The 18,232-nt window shown below is 39.1% G+C and overlaps 1 long non-coding RNA gene across 1 annotated transcript; it reads right to left on the bottom strand.

The window, feature by feature from the left end:
- Window positions 1–2,477: 2,477 nt before the first annotated feature.
- On the bottom strand, window positions 2,478–9,296 carry LOC149103761 (uncharacterized). Its single transcript, XR_016201859.1, has 2 exons — window positions 8,953–9,296; window positions 2,478–5,128 (listed from the first exon to the last, which is right to left on the bottom strand). It is a non-coding gene; the product is annotated as an uncharacterized LOC149103761 (long non-coding RNA).
- Between the last annotated feature and the right edge of the window lie 8,936 nt (window positions 9,297–18,232).

Here is an 18,232-nt window from a genome sequence, read left to right as displayed (position 1 = left end):
TTCTTGTAAATTTTCAAGTGTGTTGACGTATTTGTTTGAACATGCATGATAATTCAAAAATGCATACTCATGCAAATAGCCGAACGATGTCTGAACCCCAAATCAGCTAGTGGGCCCTTCGCGCGATCCGGTCACATGGTACAAAATATACATACTAATAAGACACAACTTGCACGGTGGGAATTCCAAAACAAAGGCAGGTCAAAGTGGACTGGTACGAGTTGCTTTGTTTTGGAAGTCCCACCGTGCAACATGTGACGTGAGCCTCTAACCTTCGACACGGTTCACAATGCTAGGTTTATATTAGACCACGAGTAGTACCTCTTTCGCTTAGTCCGTAGTGCGTGACGCGAAAGAAAACCGCGAGAAAAAAATGGCCGCGCGAACTCCTGGGGTTGAGATGCACGCAGGTCTCGCCCCCAGGATTTCACGCGGCTATTTTTTTCTCGCGGTTTTCTTTCGCGTCACGTACGACGGACTAAGTGAAAGAGGGACTACCTGCAGTCTAAGTTTATATGCAAGGTCTTAATGAATGCAAGTATTCATCGTTTCTCTCCTACTTGCTTTCCAGCTATCAGTCGAGACACACTCGATTCCTCTTTGATTCCCCTAAAGTCAAAAGGTTGTTTACCATCTCGGCTTGAGTACGGATAATATCTCTGTAAACGCTCTTCAGTGACCAAGGTAGGATCAAAGATACCGTGTGAGCAAGAAAATATCCAATTTAGAAGACTCTCGATGCTTTCGAAAACCAGCTGCTTGCTAAATGTATCATAACTCGTAACAATATGAAATCCTGCGGTGGAGCAGTATTCCTCTATCTTGGCCCTATGTTCGAATTGACACATTTCAAGAAAACGTGGCGCGTTCTCAGGATTGAGAACCTTGTAAGCGCTCATTTCAAACGACAGAAAACAATCATTGTACTGAATGGCTAATTTTCCCCCACGTTTTAGACTTGCAAACATAATATTGAAGACTTCTTGTTTGTCTGGAATCCAGTGGATGACATGATTACTGAAAATAATGTCGTATGACTCCGAACCAATCCCTGGGAAGTTTGAAGCGCTTCCTTCCACGAATGAGAGATTTTTGACCTCATCATAAGACTGCTGAGCCAGGAGAATTCGCTCCTTGTCAGGGTCAACAGCTACAACCTTTCCCTCGGGTCCTACAAGCTCAGCGAGATATGCAGACAGCTCTCCAGTACCGCAGCCTAAATCCAAGATGGTGTCTCCAGCTTGAGGACAAACATCCGTTTGAATGAACATTTCACCGTCCACTTTTTGTACGGAAAGCGAGCTCTGTTTGTATCCCTTCGCTGCACTATTGCTAGAGGAATTTGCCATCTCTTATACCAAATCAAACAATGAGCTTTTACGCGCTTCAAATTCTTGTATGGCTACCGATCTTTGTGGGTTTGGTTGATCTTACTGGCCACATTTATACAGTGAACCTACAGACCCCCTGGTGTCCGTTTTAAAGCGGTTACCTGTTAGATAGCAATTGGCACTTACAATTTGAGCAATAGACCTTTTAGCGTGGGTGGTTTGTTGCCTCATTTCTGCTTAGCAACCGTAGCCGTTATTGATGCATGCATGAAATCAATTGAACAAACGCATATAGCGTTGCTATTCTCCGTCATAAGTAATGCTTGATATTTGATAGTCCAGTTTGTTCAAAATCTAAGATATAAAGTGTTTAGCAATCTTACATTCCACTCGGGCTTTTAATCATTACCGCCAGTCATTTATTTTATGCACAAGCTTTCGTGTCACTTCTGGCGTGGAAAATTAGACTGAGAGGTTGCATAAACTTAAGCTGCTCGTTTGTTCTGTCCTCGCCTCCTTACCGCTCCGCAGAGATTTTGTTCACTCTTCGATATTTTTGTATCATCTATGAGCGACTTCTCGAGGTTTTGGGGGCGAGTTGTCCAACTTGCCCGTCAATAATCGAATGGTTCACCACTTATGCTAAAGCGATCATACGTTTGATTTAAAAGGAAACGAAGCGAAACACGAAACAGAATAAAGCAACAGAGATCAGTATCACTGGAAAAGTTGAACCATTTACAGACTTCTGGAAAGTTTGTTAAATCTCTGTAAAATGTTCACATTTCCTTTGTAAATTTCAATGTCTGTAAATTTGCACACTTACAGAGATTTTGTAATCTCTGTAAAAAGTCTGTAAATTTCAGTACGTGTTTCGCTTTCAGATCGCATAAAATGTCCGTGAAATGTAGCTATTTTTCTTGTAAATTTTTGTAAAATTTACAGAGATTTTATAGCATATAAAGAAATCTTTGTAAAATCTCCACATTTTCTCTGTAAAAAGGGCAGGAGAAAAAATCTCTGTAAAATCGAAAGCATAAAATCTCCATAATATGTCTGTAAAATTTAAGCTAAAATAATGTCATAAAATGTTAGTAAAATCTACACAAATAAACTACACGTAATGCCACACAAAAGTACACATAATGTCTGTAAAATGTAAGCATTTTATTGGTATAAATCTCTGCAAAACGTCCACATTTTCTCTGTAAAATCAGCCTGTACAAAAGGAAATGGTACAAAAGCCATAAGACATAATCTCAATAAAATCTATGTAAAAAGTGAACTGAACATTGCATAAAATCTTAGTATAATGTACACAAATAAACTACACAACAGGTCAAACAAAAGTACACATAATCTCTGTAAAATCAATAGGAAGTTATCGAGAACCAGAACATTATCTAAGGATTGTGGCAGGCACACACAAAATATAATAACCTTTGTGCCTTTCAATAACAAATAAATTCTGAAGTTCAAAGTTATGTAACTAACAATTGAGATTTATGCTGCACATATCAAAATTATGACACAAATGAAAGGACCTTGGGAAAGAAGATACATATTTAAACAAACTGGATCAAACTGGTGGCATGACCTTTTTAACCATCAGAAAAGTTTTGTTTCCTGAGATATTCCCAAGATAATTGACAGCACTGCAACCTGGTAATATCTTCCCATCAATGAAGGCATATCAGAGCAGTTTTAAATTGAGTGTTGTAAAACCAAACACAACTAGACTGCTCAGCCAATCTCAAACCATAGTTAAACCAAAACCAAAGTACTTGTCTGATTACTTAATTCGACACTCAATTGAAAACTGCTCGTCAGAAATTAAACTAATGAGTCCACCTTGATGTTAATTTTTTTACAGTACTGTTCAAAACCATCACTAATACTACTATTGTTAATACTACATTATTAATAATAGCTGATTCAGAACACTTGTCTAAAGATATATTATCATAGCAATAAGAAAAATTCAATCTGCAATATCAGCAATCAATAATCCAGTCAAAGCTCTCCCTGCAGCCATCACGAGAATTCAAAAAAGAGCACTTATAAACAACCAGGGATTGAAAAAATGTAACCTGGTTTTTTATGTGAACTTTCAGCATAATGCCTGGGACGTGTACATGTAAATGATCCCTCTCTTGTGTGAGCTTTTAGCATTCAGTTAGCCTGGAGCATGTAAATATTCATTTGTAGTATTCTCAGCAGTTGCATAATTATTATATTCTAAAAATAATTGCCCTTGATACATGAAAGAGATTCTTGGATTAACAGGTACATTGTAAGGTAGCTACATGTACAAGTTTCAGATTAAAAACTGCAAATCTCTTATTTGGATGATACAAATATTGCACTCCTTTAATGGCTGCTTGAAAGAGTTTTGAAATAACTTATAAACAATTAGATTAGCTGGTACTTCCCAAAGGTGGTCATGGTTGCTAAGGGAGAAGATCCTTATGAGAGCTTTTGATTACAGGGTTTGTGTGAGGGTTCAATTCAAAAGGGGGTCAAAATATGGTTGTAACTACATGAACCCATGGGTCAGAAACAGTTACAGTTATGCAAAAAATGTTTGCATAACTGTAAAATACACTTTAACCTCTCACTAAGGACACCTCAACAATAAAGACAGCTTATTTGGTCCCAGAAAAACCAGAATTACTATAAACAGTACCTCTACAATAATTATGGACACCTCCATAATATGTACACTCAACTCTGGCCCTATGGTCTCCATATTTAGGAGGGTCCAATATAAATTGAAAATGCTTCGAGATTGTACATATGTACAGTGCATAGAATCAATTAACATGTAAAAAATTAATTCGGCTGAATATTTGTGTCATCTGAGTGACTCAAGAGGAGCTTTCTTAATGCTTAACCAACAAAAAGGTAAAAGGTAAAATCTGCATGCGAGCCAAGTGGCCCATCAGGCCGAAGCTTATCCTGGTTTCTGTAGCATGAAGCGACTAGGAGTATTTCTACTCCCCCCTGGATGGGATGCTTGTCCATCGCAGGGTTACCCCCAGCATTAAGTTCGCCGGTACCCATTTATACACCTGGGTGGAGAGAGGCACTGTGAGAGTAAAGTGTCTTGCCCAAGAACACAACACAATGTCCCCGGCCAGGGCTTAACCAACAAACATTCATTAAATGATTTATTCCTAACTACTAACATCTAGTAGAATTCTACTAGTATGCTAATGCAAATGCTGTAATCTGATTGGCTGAATCATTGCACACTATCAGCCATTAGTGCTCAGTGGCTTGGTGTGGTTGATAAAATTTCAACGTTTTCTCGTTTCTCCAAAGTTTTGAAAGAGCATTTGGGAACAAATGGATAATTAAATTCCTGAGAAGAGTGAAGAAGGACATTCACAGTTTCTTGAATTAAAAAAGACTTCAATTTTTTGAAAGAAACTGATAAGCGTGTGCCCCCAGCTAAAAATGTCAAATTGACAATTCAGTCCGCACGAATTCTCGAAAGTGTGAAGTTCAATATAAGACCAGACAGATTTGGAATCGTTACTTGAAGCAAATTTCAGTTAGAATTCTCGATTTCTATGAGGTGATAGTTGATTTGGTCTTCGGCCTCATCAACTATCACCTCATAGAAATCTCAAGCTCATAATCTAATTGTCAAGCAGTGTTATCAAATAAAATTAGTTAATCTTGGCAGCACTATATGCACATACATTTAAATATAATATACATTTATAACAATGGAATAGCCTCCTGAAGCTTGACAGTATTTCCACATTTCTTGTAATGTTGTTCTTTCTGTTCTACATGTGAAAGAAAGGACAGAAAGCAAAGTTATCACTACTACATAAATGCCCAACATTCGTAACAAAAGATGCATGTAAATCACAACAACAAGTGCATGTGCTGTCGAACTGCTTAACAGTGTAGATGGCCAGTCTAACAATCCATTATTTTCTAAATTAGTATGGAAGACCAAATGTTTATGTACAGTACTTTACTAACAATAGTTGCCTAGGTAATTGCTGAATATTGTGCATATGAATATCAAGGAGCAATGTGCATTTTAATTGACAGCTGCAATACCATTATATTGGTTTGGCTAAGGGATACAATTAAGTGTCCTCACAGATCATCTTTCAAATTATTGTCAAATTCCAGTTGATTCTTATTTATGATCAATTAGTAAGAATAGACCTACATTGAATAGATGACACCATCAACATTTTTTTGGTTTCTTTATTATACATGTATAAAACAGATAGATTCCATGTTGCTGTGCATCTGTTCAGTAATTGATCACACAAGACATGACAAAATGTGGAAAGAACATCAGTGACACACTCGGCTATCACATTGTGTGTCATGTTTTTGTTCTTACCACATTTTGGTGTGATAAATCACTGGACAGATGCACAGCAACTGCATTTTGACCTCTGTTAAACAGCCAACCTCTAGGAAATGGATAGTTTCCACTTAAAGGGGGCTGACCACTTAATAGAGGTGAAAACAATAGAAAAGCCCTCATCAAGACTTTGATAACTGGCTGCCTAATTGGGGTGTGTTTAATAGGTGGCGGCATAATATGGGTTTGACTGTATTTGTTAACTTGACACACAGTCGAACTTCCTGTAAACGACAACTATCCAAAATTTGAAGCCCACGTGTTGCTTACAGGAGGTGGTCGCTTACGAGAGCTTAGACCATATTGGGTCAACATTTTGCCTCATTAGCTTATGGTTAACAGTAAGGACTTACATGTACCCCATGCGCCAATGCCCATCTAAACCCTTGTAATTTTAGTAGCCACAAAAATATCTCATCTTTCCTAAGTATTTATTCAGAATATCATGGTTTGCTTCTGATAAACTACCTACATGTACATATACATGTTTATAGGTTGATCAGAATAACATCTTATTATCCCATTTTTTTTCTTTTGTTTTCTGTCAAGTGGTCGCTTACAGGAGGTTAAAAACACAAGATTTTAAACTTTTAGCTCTAAAAGTGGTTGTGGTCACTTATGAGAGGTGGTCGCTCACAATAGGTTTGAAATATAGTGATTTAATATGGAAACTTTTGGTATTTTGGAAAACTGGCTGCTTACGAGAGGTGGCCACAACTGCAAATTAAAATCCCTACTAAATCCCGATTTAAGGTTACCGTATACCTTCAGGGGTGTCTCACGTCCAAGCGATGTAGCGCGTCCGGTTTAAGCTGTAGATACCTAAACCCCTATATCAAATTAAAGCTTATAGAGCTGGCTATCAAACCATACCAAAAATTTTGAAATAAAATGAGGTGCCGATTTTTTCATGGCCACTAAATGCGAGCGTCCTAATCACCTTTTGGAAGCTACAAGTCAAAGCGAATTTTGTTTTTCGCCAATTTATTTTTTCCCTCGGTTTCAGGACAAAAAGCGCTAAAAAAGCGTGTCTGCGTTTTGCCATATTCAATTGCAGTAAAAAGTTACAGAACATTTTCAAAATAGGATTTAAAAAATGTGAAGTGACTGTACAAAAATTGCTCTCGGAGAAAAAATATTTCGAAATAAACAATTCGCAGACACGTTTTTGGTTTTTATATGTTAATCTAGCTACTGTCCAAATTTGAGGGCAATCAAACAAATCCCCTTTGAGTTGTAACTCTTTAAAGTGTCTGCTTCAAGCGAAAAAATTTATTCGAGAAAACAGCGCTAAGAAAAATATCTTGCTTCGCAAACAAACTCCGCCCACAAACGCCTTCAACTGGGTTCTCAGATCACTGAGCCAATCAGCGCTTGGAAAATTTACTACCATTAACTCGCGGTGAAATTTACGTGTGAATCTCGAAAAAACCCTTGTGTTTTGCAATGCGCTCAAGGCGGAGAGATAATTTTTCTGTAGCTCGGTTTTTCTTGAAGCTGGTCTGGCAAAATGGGGAAGACGAAAAAGGATACGAACGCTAGAGTGGCTGGGCGACGAGAACAAACTGAACAAAAGAAAGCGCGGCGGAGCAAATGTGCATGGATAATATTCCAATGGATCTCAATGAGTTGGGCGATTCATCGGTATCGGACTCAACAAAAGAGTCAATGTACACGTCGCTGTTATAGCTGTCGAGTTCCCAAACTTTTACAGAATCGTTCTCTACTCTTGACTCGATCTTTTTGCCCGCTTGATACGATAGCTATAGCTTCATCCGTGAGGCCAACTTTCGCTTCTTCACTCATTGATGTGTTTTCACTCGTTCTTCGCTTTTTCGAACTGGTAAACAGAGTTTTCCGTGGTCCATGTTTACTTATAACTTAATAGAATTACATCTAATACGAAAAATGCTTGGATCTGAGTAGCCAACCAATTCGTGGTATCCATATATTCCCGCGAAAGTAGTCTCGGTTGATTGCGTACACGTTATAGGGCTGTCAATCAAGAGGGAACTTTTACTTCCGGCCGTAACGTAAAACCTCCATTTCTCCGCCAATATTGAGTTTTTTTCAATTTTGTTTTCAGAAATTAGAGATTATTCTTCGACCATTACTTTGAACCAAAAATCCAAATTTGAAGAAAATTGCCGATCTGAAGGTATACTGTAACCTTAATTACTGCACACAATGCACATGAGAAACAGCACTGTCAAAATATCAGGGACAAACAGACCTGTTGATACGGGTCCTGCCTATGAATAATTTGTCGCTATCTGACAGGCAGAAAGTGTAGTACAGGAGTTGAGGTGGCATATTTCAAGAGAACATACAGTATTCACTGTATTTATTTAGGAGTACACCACCTTTTCCTCACTAGCAATAAGTAACAATAATTATTCACCGAAGTGGAGGTAAGTATCCACCACTTTCACCAACACTGAAGTGAATAATTATTTTAGTATATACCACACAAGCTGGATAACTAGCAGACCAAAGAGCAACTTTATTTGAGACAGGAAGCCATTTTGTTTTTCTTTGGCTGCTCAGAGGTGAATAGTACTTGGCTAATCACCTCCGAGCTAGCCAATCAGCGTGGGCAAAAAGTACTATTCACTTGTGTGGTATATACTAATCAATATTTTTTGCTGTTATTTTCAAGGCAGTGCCTAACAAGGGCAGATACAGTAGTCAATTTTTAAACAATTTTAATTTATTCAATATTACTATTATTTGAATGGAAATGAGATCATTTCAAACAAATCTGGCCGATATTGATTTGTATTAATGGGCCACAGCAACTGGCAAATGTTAACAAAAATTACCGAGGCCATTGACTGAATTTTAATGTCCACGTCTATGAAGTGACTTTGTGATTGTTTTATTAATAATTTAAGATAAATGTTCTGCAGTTATATCCATGATCGGCCACATTTGAGTACAGGTTAACTTTGTACAACAGGTGAAAATGGTATAATCTTCATAATTAAATGTAGAAGGAATATATAACTTTCACAGTATGACTAGTTTGGGGAAGATTGAGTAAATATCCCGACTAGTGATGTACAAGTACATGCAAGACTCTGCACTGCCCCAGGTAAGCTTATAACGTCAACCATCGTAAACCTCCACATAAATGTACACCTAATGAGCTTCTACTAAATAAACCAAACAAATCTGTGCTTACGAACTTACCAACAAAGATATTCTACATTATCAACGTACCTCAGTAGTCCAGAAGCAGCAAGAGTACCATATGCGCCGTTGTGAAATGGCGAGGCAAGATTCAAAAATGGCGGATGATTTCACCCTGTTCACTCTACGAAACTCGAGATCTGGGCAGAAAAAGCCGCACAGATGTGAGATCATAGTAAGAAGATTCCGTTTAAGGCCAGTACAGTCCTACCCACAAAAGAAGCGAGCTCTGACTTGGTTCAATAGAAGTGTAACTTCTGTGCGTGAAACTTGTAATTCAGATCGTTAAAACGAGCGCCACAAAACGAGCTGGAGTACCCAGACCTACTCGGCCAAAGCTACTACATTAGCCGCTGTTCCGAAATGAGCCCGCATTTTCTTCCGCCTCTCATTACAATCGCTACCTACTAGCCGGGTGCTCGTAAATTTTAGAAAATTACTGAACAAATTGAGATAGCCTTTCAATTCGTGCAAATCATACTAACCAGAAAAAATATATTTGTTTCATTACGGCGTAGAAACAATTAAAGTCCGTTGATTGATCGATGGCCGATTGTATTTGAAACCTTAATAAACCATCCACGGCTTTTGCCTGTAGAGTATATGAAACGCCTTTTAAACCATTTTATAAAAGGTTTGCGTAGTTAAAGAGCCATTGAGTCTAAAATAAATATATTTGTTGGATTACGCAGGTAGAAGTGTTGTTGCACTCCCATAGCAACAGAATAATTGATTCTTTATGACTACGACCATTTATTCCTTTCTAAATTGTACGAAAAAACTTCCGGCGAACTAACTTTTGGTCGATTGGGGCGAATCGACTTTTTCGGGGACGACACGACTTTGAGTTGGGGCGAAATGGTTCGGTTCGGTTCGGTTCGGTTCCGATATGGCGATCAGTGTAAAATGGGGTTGACAGGCTTACACGACTAATACGGTTCGTGATATTTGTACATTTACCGTTCTCTTCTCGGTTTCTCGACCTTTCTTTGTTTCAAACGTGTTTATGAAGGGCACTTTATGTTGTTATTAGGGCCCAGCTGTTTGATTAGAACTGTTCGCAAGAAAAGTATGTTGCTTCTATTCACGGATATCATATTTATCATTTATCGATTTTTCTTCGGAGACCACCGTAGCTTTACTTCGAGAAAGAACACCTTGTTTTGCAGGTCGATAGCTGTCGACCTCTTGAGTAGGTTTTAGCACGGCTTCGCGGAAGAAGTATCACCAGTCGGCGATCTACATGCGCTGCGCCCCAATTAACTGAATACCTGACCAAAGTTTGTCCCGCCCAGATTTGTGCTTAGTTGATGATACCTGGCTTGGGAATTTTAACGAAGAGAATTCACATAGTCCCTGGGCCAACGTATGCTTTCTTTTTGATGCCCCGAGTATATCTCAATTTACAGAGATTTTATGATTCCCCGAGTATGCCAATTTACAGAGATTTTATGGTGCCCCGAGTATGTCAATTTATAGAGATTTTATGGTGCCCCGAGTATGTCAATTTACAGAGATTTTATGGTACCCCGAGTATGTCAATTTACAGAGATTTTATGGTACCCCGAGTATGTCAATTTACAGAGATTTTATGGTGCCCCGAGTATGTCAATTTACAGACATTTTGCCGAGATTTCGTGGTGTCCCGAGTATGTCAATTTACAGAGATTTTATGGTGCCCCGAGTATGCCAATTTACAGAGATTTTATGGTGCCCCGAGTATGTCAATTTACAGACATTTTGCCGAGATTTCGTGGTGTCCCGAGTATGTCAATTTACAGAGATTTTATGGTGCCCCGAGTATGTCAATTTACAGACATTTTGCCGAGATTTCATGGTGTCCCGAGTATGTCAATTTACAGAGATTTTATGGTGCCCCGAGAATGTCAATTTACAGAGATTTTATGGTGCCCCGAGTATGTCAATTTACAGAGATTTTATGGTGCCCCGAGTATGTCAATTTACAGAGATTTTGCCGAGATTTCATGGTGCCCCGAGTATGTCAATTTACAGAGATTTTATGGTGCCCCGAGTATGTCAATTTACAGAGATTTTACATGATCAGGCTAAACGCGTAAAAATCTTTGTAAATGGTAAATTTAAACTCATTCTTAGAAGATTTTGTTAAGTCTGTAAATTATGAGTTATTCCTCTTATTCTAGCTGGTACAATTTACAAACATTTTACAAACATGATTTTGAAATAAACAGAACTAAAAACTAAACAAAATCTTTGTAAAATAAATTTACAGACATTTTGTTTTTAAGCGGGATAAGTGACCAAGTCTGTAAATTCAGGATCTACAGACATTTCGTAAAGTCTGTAAATGGGTCAAATTTTCCAGTGTATGGTATATTTGTATAGGCCAAATTGGCCTGCTCTCAGCTAATCACAATGAACTTATCTGCTCAGTCATTTAGTCATTACTGTTAACCTTGTTGCCTTAGCACGTACACTTACGATGAGGTTTGTAGGTCCCTGTGGCTTTCTCAGAAAGACGTACCAAGATCTACAACGCGATGGTCACGCATACTGATCACATTCCTCTCGTAATCGGTTACCACATGCATACCAGCATTATAAGCAATAAAAATCCCTTAATTTTTGTTAGTTTGGTAGGAGTGCATTTAATGAAAAATGATACTCAGGACCTGATCAGCAAGCCGAAAATATACTTTTTTTTGGCAAAATTTGACTAAAAAGACTCCCTAAAGGTGTTAGAGTTTTCTTAAGAACTGGAACACTTGAGTTGGATGCCACTCCATAAGAGAAATATTTGCATCTCGGTTATAAAAAAAGACATGGCAAAGCATGGGAAAAGGTAATAAACAGTGGATCGGGACATGCAAAAACGGATCTGTCCCTTGAAATATCTTCTCCCCAGATGTTGCCTGATTTCTTACTGCCTGAGAAACCCATGGCCAGAATCGGTGAACCGTACCCTTGCGAGCTGGTGAAAGTCTCACTCATAGCAGGCAAACTTTTACAAGAAGATCTGCTGGGAGGTAGTAGTTGAGACATTTCTCCGAGAAGGAACAGATAAAAATTTGCCGGCAATTTCAAAATTTGGTTTAAAAATACCAGGAGCCATAATCGGGGACGGAGACCGTAAGTCTCGGGATTCGCGCGTACCTATGATATGGGACAATTTTTCTATTTTTAGAACAAATTGCGCTATCCTGACGTCATATATCCGCGCGGATTCACGCACGTGTCGGGGGCTCTCGCGTGGATGTTGTCACGTTGTGTGATCAAATGGTGAGAGTTGAGAGATTCTTTTGCGTATTTTTCACAGCGATGGCAGGGAATAAGGCAGGGAATACGAACCAGGGCGCTTATATGTAGTTTTATGCTCTGAGCTAACGGAAAAGGTGGGTTTTTCAGGGTCGAAAACAAGACTTCAATCTCGCGCTGGGAATGAATACTAAGATCTGCTCACGCTAGTTGTAAGCTTACGCGTATGTTTTTGCGTTTGTTCTGACTTAAGAATATAGCAAGAAAACTCTACACTCTGGTATCGAGTTAATTTGTGAGTTTCTCAGACAATGGTTCATCATAACCAAAACCTGTTTTGACGGTTTCTTATTGTTTCTGCTTGTTTGGTGAGTTTGCAAAAGTTTTTGAAAGGAAAGTCTGACGCGTACAATTAGCTCATTTGCATAGTGCAGCTCGTGCACTTTCAAGGCCGAGTCGGTGTTTGAATTGTCAACAAATCTTGACAAAGATTTCCTTCGTTATCTTTTGTGCTGAGATGCTGTAACAAATTTCACGAACGCAAAAAAGGCTACTAACATCATGTGTGTTTCTTCAACATGAGCATAGTGAAGTTTTACACTGCGAAAATGAAAATAGACAAGGAGTTTTGATAACTGGATCAACAAACTCGAAATCGTTATTCCAAGTTGATTAAAGAAAGCGTCATCGTAACTTTGCTGATTATTTCTGCTTTATTCACATATTTCCAGCTTAGCTTTTATATGTTCTCAAACATTTATCAATCTTAAACATATTTAAAAACTATAGAGTTATTGTTTGAGTTCGATGTACGCTTTCACACGAAAGAGCGGCGGAAGTGCAATTTGTCATGTTTACTGACTGTACTGAAAACACGCATCAGCGGGCGCTCTCATTCATTGACAACATAGAATTTACTGGATTTTTACACGAATAAAACTGAGCAGTATCTAAGGACGTAAAGTTATTGGGCCTTGGATGAAACATCAAGCGTTGCTTAAAATTCAAGCGAAACTCAAACTAGCAATTATTTTGTTTTACTTTTCGGTCGCGATAGACTGACAAATTCCTCGCAAGTGTGTGGCAAGAGGAGCTAGGAAACTATGAAGCCCTGAAGCTCTGCTATATCTAAATATATCCAGTTAGTTTTCTGCTGTGTAATGGAAAAGCTGTTAATCTTCAACATATGTGAAATTTAAAGTGGAGTAATGTACAGCTCAAGTAAAAGAAGCATCCGTCGGAACACAACTTGGTCAGCGATATATATAAGCTTACAGCGGAACATACCTAAATTCGACACTGTCTTACTTCACTCAAACTGGAGCAGCTTACGACGAAAATACTTAAGCAAAATTCCAACAGACGTGAACGCGTTGAGTTGTGGGCCAAAAACATGAAAATTTTCGGGAATTTCGGACGCCATTTCCTCCGCGCGACATCCGCAAAAATCCTCGCAGCATGTACGCGCGTGTGCCGCAGGCGATGGCGCAATTTGTTCTAAAAATAGAATTATTGTCCCATATCATGGGGACAACCCTAATACTAGAAATGACGCGCGCTTACGGTCTCCGTCCCCGATTATGGCTCCTGAAAATACTTATTTTTTGACCATCAGCTGGTAACTGATAGTAATTCTGCGAAATAAGCTCGCAAAGTGCCCCTGAACGACCTTCGACACGGTTCAACTTTTACAGGCCACAAATAAATAATGATTACTGTGCTGCTACTTTTTCTTTCGTTGGCATCAAAACTATGGCAAGCCATTCCATTTGAACTAAAAGAAACAATCCTATTCCCATTTCTAGAAGAAATACAAACTGTACCTCCTACAATATCAAGCTGTTTCTTAAGAACAATTTGTTTGATATCAGCCTAATTACCTCCTACACCTACATATAACTCCTACATATAATAATCATCATGTACTCCTACATATAATCATCATGCAGTACGGCATCTAATACGTAATTTACGTAATACACTTTGCACTGTTTTAATTACATAAGCTTATTGTCTACGCTAGTTAACTTAACGTGGCGGTGACCAACCTGAAAGCCTTGGCTACTTTGGTCACTACTCACATTTACTTTCTATTTATTGTAATTTTGTTGTTTCTGTGTTCTTGTTAAGTTGGTAATATTATGTAATATTCATTTATAGATTGATTGTAAGAAATAGTGCAAAACGATAAAAAATGTAAATCTACACAAGGAATCACGGAATGAATGCAAACTTTTATGGTTCCTCTCCTGCTTGCTTTACAGCTATCAGACGAGACACACTCGATTCCTCTTTGATTCCTCTGAAGTCAAAAGGTTGTTTACCATCTCGGCTTGAGTACGGATAATATCTTTGCAAACGCTCTTTAGTGACCAAGCTAGGATCAAAGATACCGTGACAGCAAGACCATATCCAATTTAGAAGACTCTCGATGCTTTCGAAAACCAGCTGCATAAACGTGTCATAACTCGTAACAATATGAAATCCTGCGGTGGAGCAGTATTCCTCTATCTTAGCCCTTTCTTCGAACTGACACTTTTCAAGAAAACGTGGCGCGTTCTCAGGATTGAGAACCATGTAAGCGCTCATTTCAAACGACAGAAAACGATCATTGTACTGAATGGCTATTTTCCCTCCTCGTTTTAGACTTAAAAACATATTCTTGAAGACTTCTTGTTTGTCTGGAATCCAGTGGATGACATGATTACTGAAAATAATGTCATATGATTCCGAGCCAATCCCTGGGAAGTTTGAAGCGCTGGCCTCCACAAATGAGAGATTTTTTACCTCATCATAAGTCTGCTGAGCCAGAAAAATTCTTTCCTTGTCAGGATCAACAGCTACAACCTTTCCCTCGGGTCCTACTAGGTCAGCCAGATATCCAGACAGCTCTCCAGTACCGCAGCCTAAATCCAAGATGGTGTCTCCAGCTTGAGGACAAACATCCGTCTGAATGAACTGTTCACCGTCCACTTTTTGCACGGAAAGCGAGCTTTGTTTGTATCTCTCGGCTGCGTTACTGTTGGACGAATTTGACATCTCTCGTTCCTAACAGCAAGATCTTAGCTTTTCGCCTTGAAACTGAACCGATATACCAGCTACCGATGTTTGCCGTCCTTCCAACCAACTTCGGGTTCCTTTAGTATTCCTTTTCAGCACTGAATTGATTTTCAAGAGTCTAATCAATATGTAATATGGGCATTAGAATAAATTTGTCACGCGTAGAATCATTTTGTTGCTTATGGTTTTCATGTTTGTACTTTATCGATTTCCAGTAGACCAGCTGTCTGCGTGTAGTTTTGCCTCTATTTTATAAACGTTTTCGCGAGGGTTGTCCAATACTGTCGAGTAGATTCCATCGGAAAAAGGGAGAATGTTATTGACGATCCGACAGGTTGAGTTGTCGATCGAAAAATTGCATCTCATTAGGGGGACTTAGAAAATATTTCACGATATTCTTCTGGTAGGGCCCCAGTAAAACTTTGTCGATTCGATCGATTCGTTCGATTCGTCGAATGGAGAATTTTATTGACGATCCGACAAGTGGAGTTGTCGATCGGAAAATTGCATCTCATTAGTGGGACTTAGAAAATAGTTCACGATATTCTTGTGGTTGACCATGCAAAACGCATCTGTTTATGTCCTCTTTCACTGTGCTTAAATGACCATGCAATGTTTCATTTATACTACCTTTGGCGTTTTTAGAACGAGGAATATTCATGTATTTATGTCCTCTTTCACCGGTGTTTTTAGAACGAGGAATATTCATGTGTTTATGTCCTCTTTCACCGGTGTTTTTAAAACGAGGAATATCCATGTGTTCATGTACTCTTTCACCGTGCTTTTCTTATAGCGGCGTAAATGACTATGCAATGTTTCGTTTATACTACCTTTGGTGTTTTTAGAACGAGGAATATTCATGTGTTTATGTCCTCTTTCTCAGTGCTTTCGTTATAATAGCCTGTGAACGAATCGACAACGTTGGACCGCCAGGTCTGTTGTTACGATTTTTCGATCGACAACATCCACGTTTCGCGGTCGTGTCCATTCGACAAATCGAACGAATCGGTCGAATCGACAACGTTGGACCGCCGGGTCTGTTGTTACTAATGAGATGCGATTTTCCGATCGACAACATCCACGTTTCGCGGTCGTGTCCATTCGACAAATCGAACGAATCGGTCGAATCGTCAACGTTGGACCGCCGGGTCTGTAGTTACTAATGAGATGCGATTTTCCGATCGACAACATCCACGTTTCGCGGTCGTGTCCATTCGACGAATCGAACGAATCGGTCGAATCGTCAACGTTGGACCGCCGGGTCTGTTGTCACTAATGAGATGCGATTTTCCGATCGACAACATCCAGGTTTCGGGTCGTGTCCATTCGACGAATCGATCGAATCGATCGATCCGACAGGCTTTATATCCAGCTAATAGCTAATGAGATGCAACTTTCCGATCGACAACGAATAGAAAGTTCTCTTTTCCGATGGAATCTACTCGACAGTATTGGACATGAGTGGTTTTCGCCGCTGTCAGCACGGTGATTTGATGATGGATAAAAAACGAACACAAGCAGAACAGCAGTATTGTTCTTTCTTTAAGGTTTGACGTGTAGAAATATTAAAAAAAATGTTATCAGTCATTATTTCCAATTTTCATCACGTAGTTAAATTCACGAACGCAGTCTTTAACTTTTCTTCGGTTTCCTTATCTTTAGAAACCTCATTAGCAGCACCATACACCCTCAGTTTCAACAAGGAAAATTTTGCGCGTTTTTGGGTCAAACTAGACCTCGCCTTATACTAGCGCATATTTTGCCAGTTCATAAAGCTTTCGCGAGAAGAGTCCCCTCACCAAACTAAAACCTCTCAGCACAATTTCAAAAAGGTATATAGGTTTCGCTGCAACAAGTACACGTGCCAGCTGCTCTCATTTTGAGTGGTAAACATGAAAATAAATCTGCTTCGGCTGTAGCAAATCAAACATATTTACATCGTATATAAGGTGATAAAGTGATTCGTCTAACTTGCCAAAGTTAAGACAGACATGCATTCTCTCTTTGCAAAGCGCAAGCCCCAGACAAAGTGTCTGTATTATCTAGCCTGCGGCCTAATCAGTAACACTACGGTAGCCCACTAATTAACTCCTGCCACTAAACGACAATATAAGCTGAAAGTATTTTTAACTGTAAAAGGCAAACTCAGTGACCCTATTTTTGATCATTAATTAGTGGTCAGCAAGCGAATGTAATTTCGTGAAAGATTTGAAAGGTTTTAACAAAAATCTTAGAGCCCGTAGAGGATTCTGAGCTGCCCTGAGATTTCAAAAACTTCAGGTTTCTAGTTACTCTACGATGGCAGAGGCTCGCTTAACTTTACTTTCTGCTCTTTGCCGAAGACGAGAGAGCTTCTGCTTGCAACTCTGCGTACGCTTCACTTAATTTGTTAGGAATTGATTTTTGGAGCCATTTGATGTATTCAATTTCAAGGTCTGCAACTTGAAAGGCGCTAATTAGAATAATTTGTCGCGCATAGAACTACCCTGCGAGACAGAGATTTGGCCCTCTCTTCCTGCTCAGTGAGAGACGAGTGGAAACCTCTGCTCGCAACTGCTCTATCGTCTGATCAACCCCCGCAACCAGGGGCGAATGAATTAAAAAATACTGGGTTTTGACAAGTTTTAGGTGGTGAAATAAAACGATGATTGTGTGCAAACTTTTTGCATGTCAAAGAAGTGAATTGCACGATTAAGGCCAGGTCCTAACTTGCGAAGCAAGCATAAGCATAAACATAAGCATAAAAAGCTTATGTGATAGTAGGGAGAACAGCGACATAGGCATGAGCATAAGCATAAGCATAAGCATAAGCATTCTTCTTATGCTTATGCTTATGCTTATGCTTATGCCAACATGTCCCCAGTGGATACAATAGCGACATAAGCATTAACACAAGTATAAAAGTACTCAGTGACGCCTCAGGTACATTGTACGTGTCCAACAACAACAACAACAACAACAATCTTTATTCACATTATTCAGGTGCAAAAGAAAGGTAAGACAGAAAAGAAACTAT

Source organism: Orbicella faveolata, unplaced genomic scaffold, assembly GCF_042242905.1.
Source record: "Orbicella faveolata isolate gen_17 unplaced genomic scaffold, um_ofav_v1 contig_35, whole genome shotgun sequence".
In the NCBI taxonomy this organism is placed as follows: Eukaryota; Metazoa; Cnidaria; class Anthozoa; order Scleractinia; family Merulinidae; genus Orbicella; species Orbicella faveolata.
Note: the sequence above shows the minus strand (reverse complement) of the source record. Positions and strands in the feature narration are given on the sequence as shown.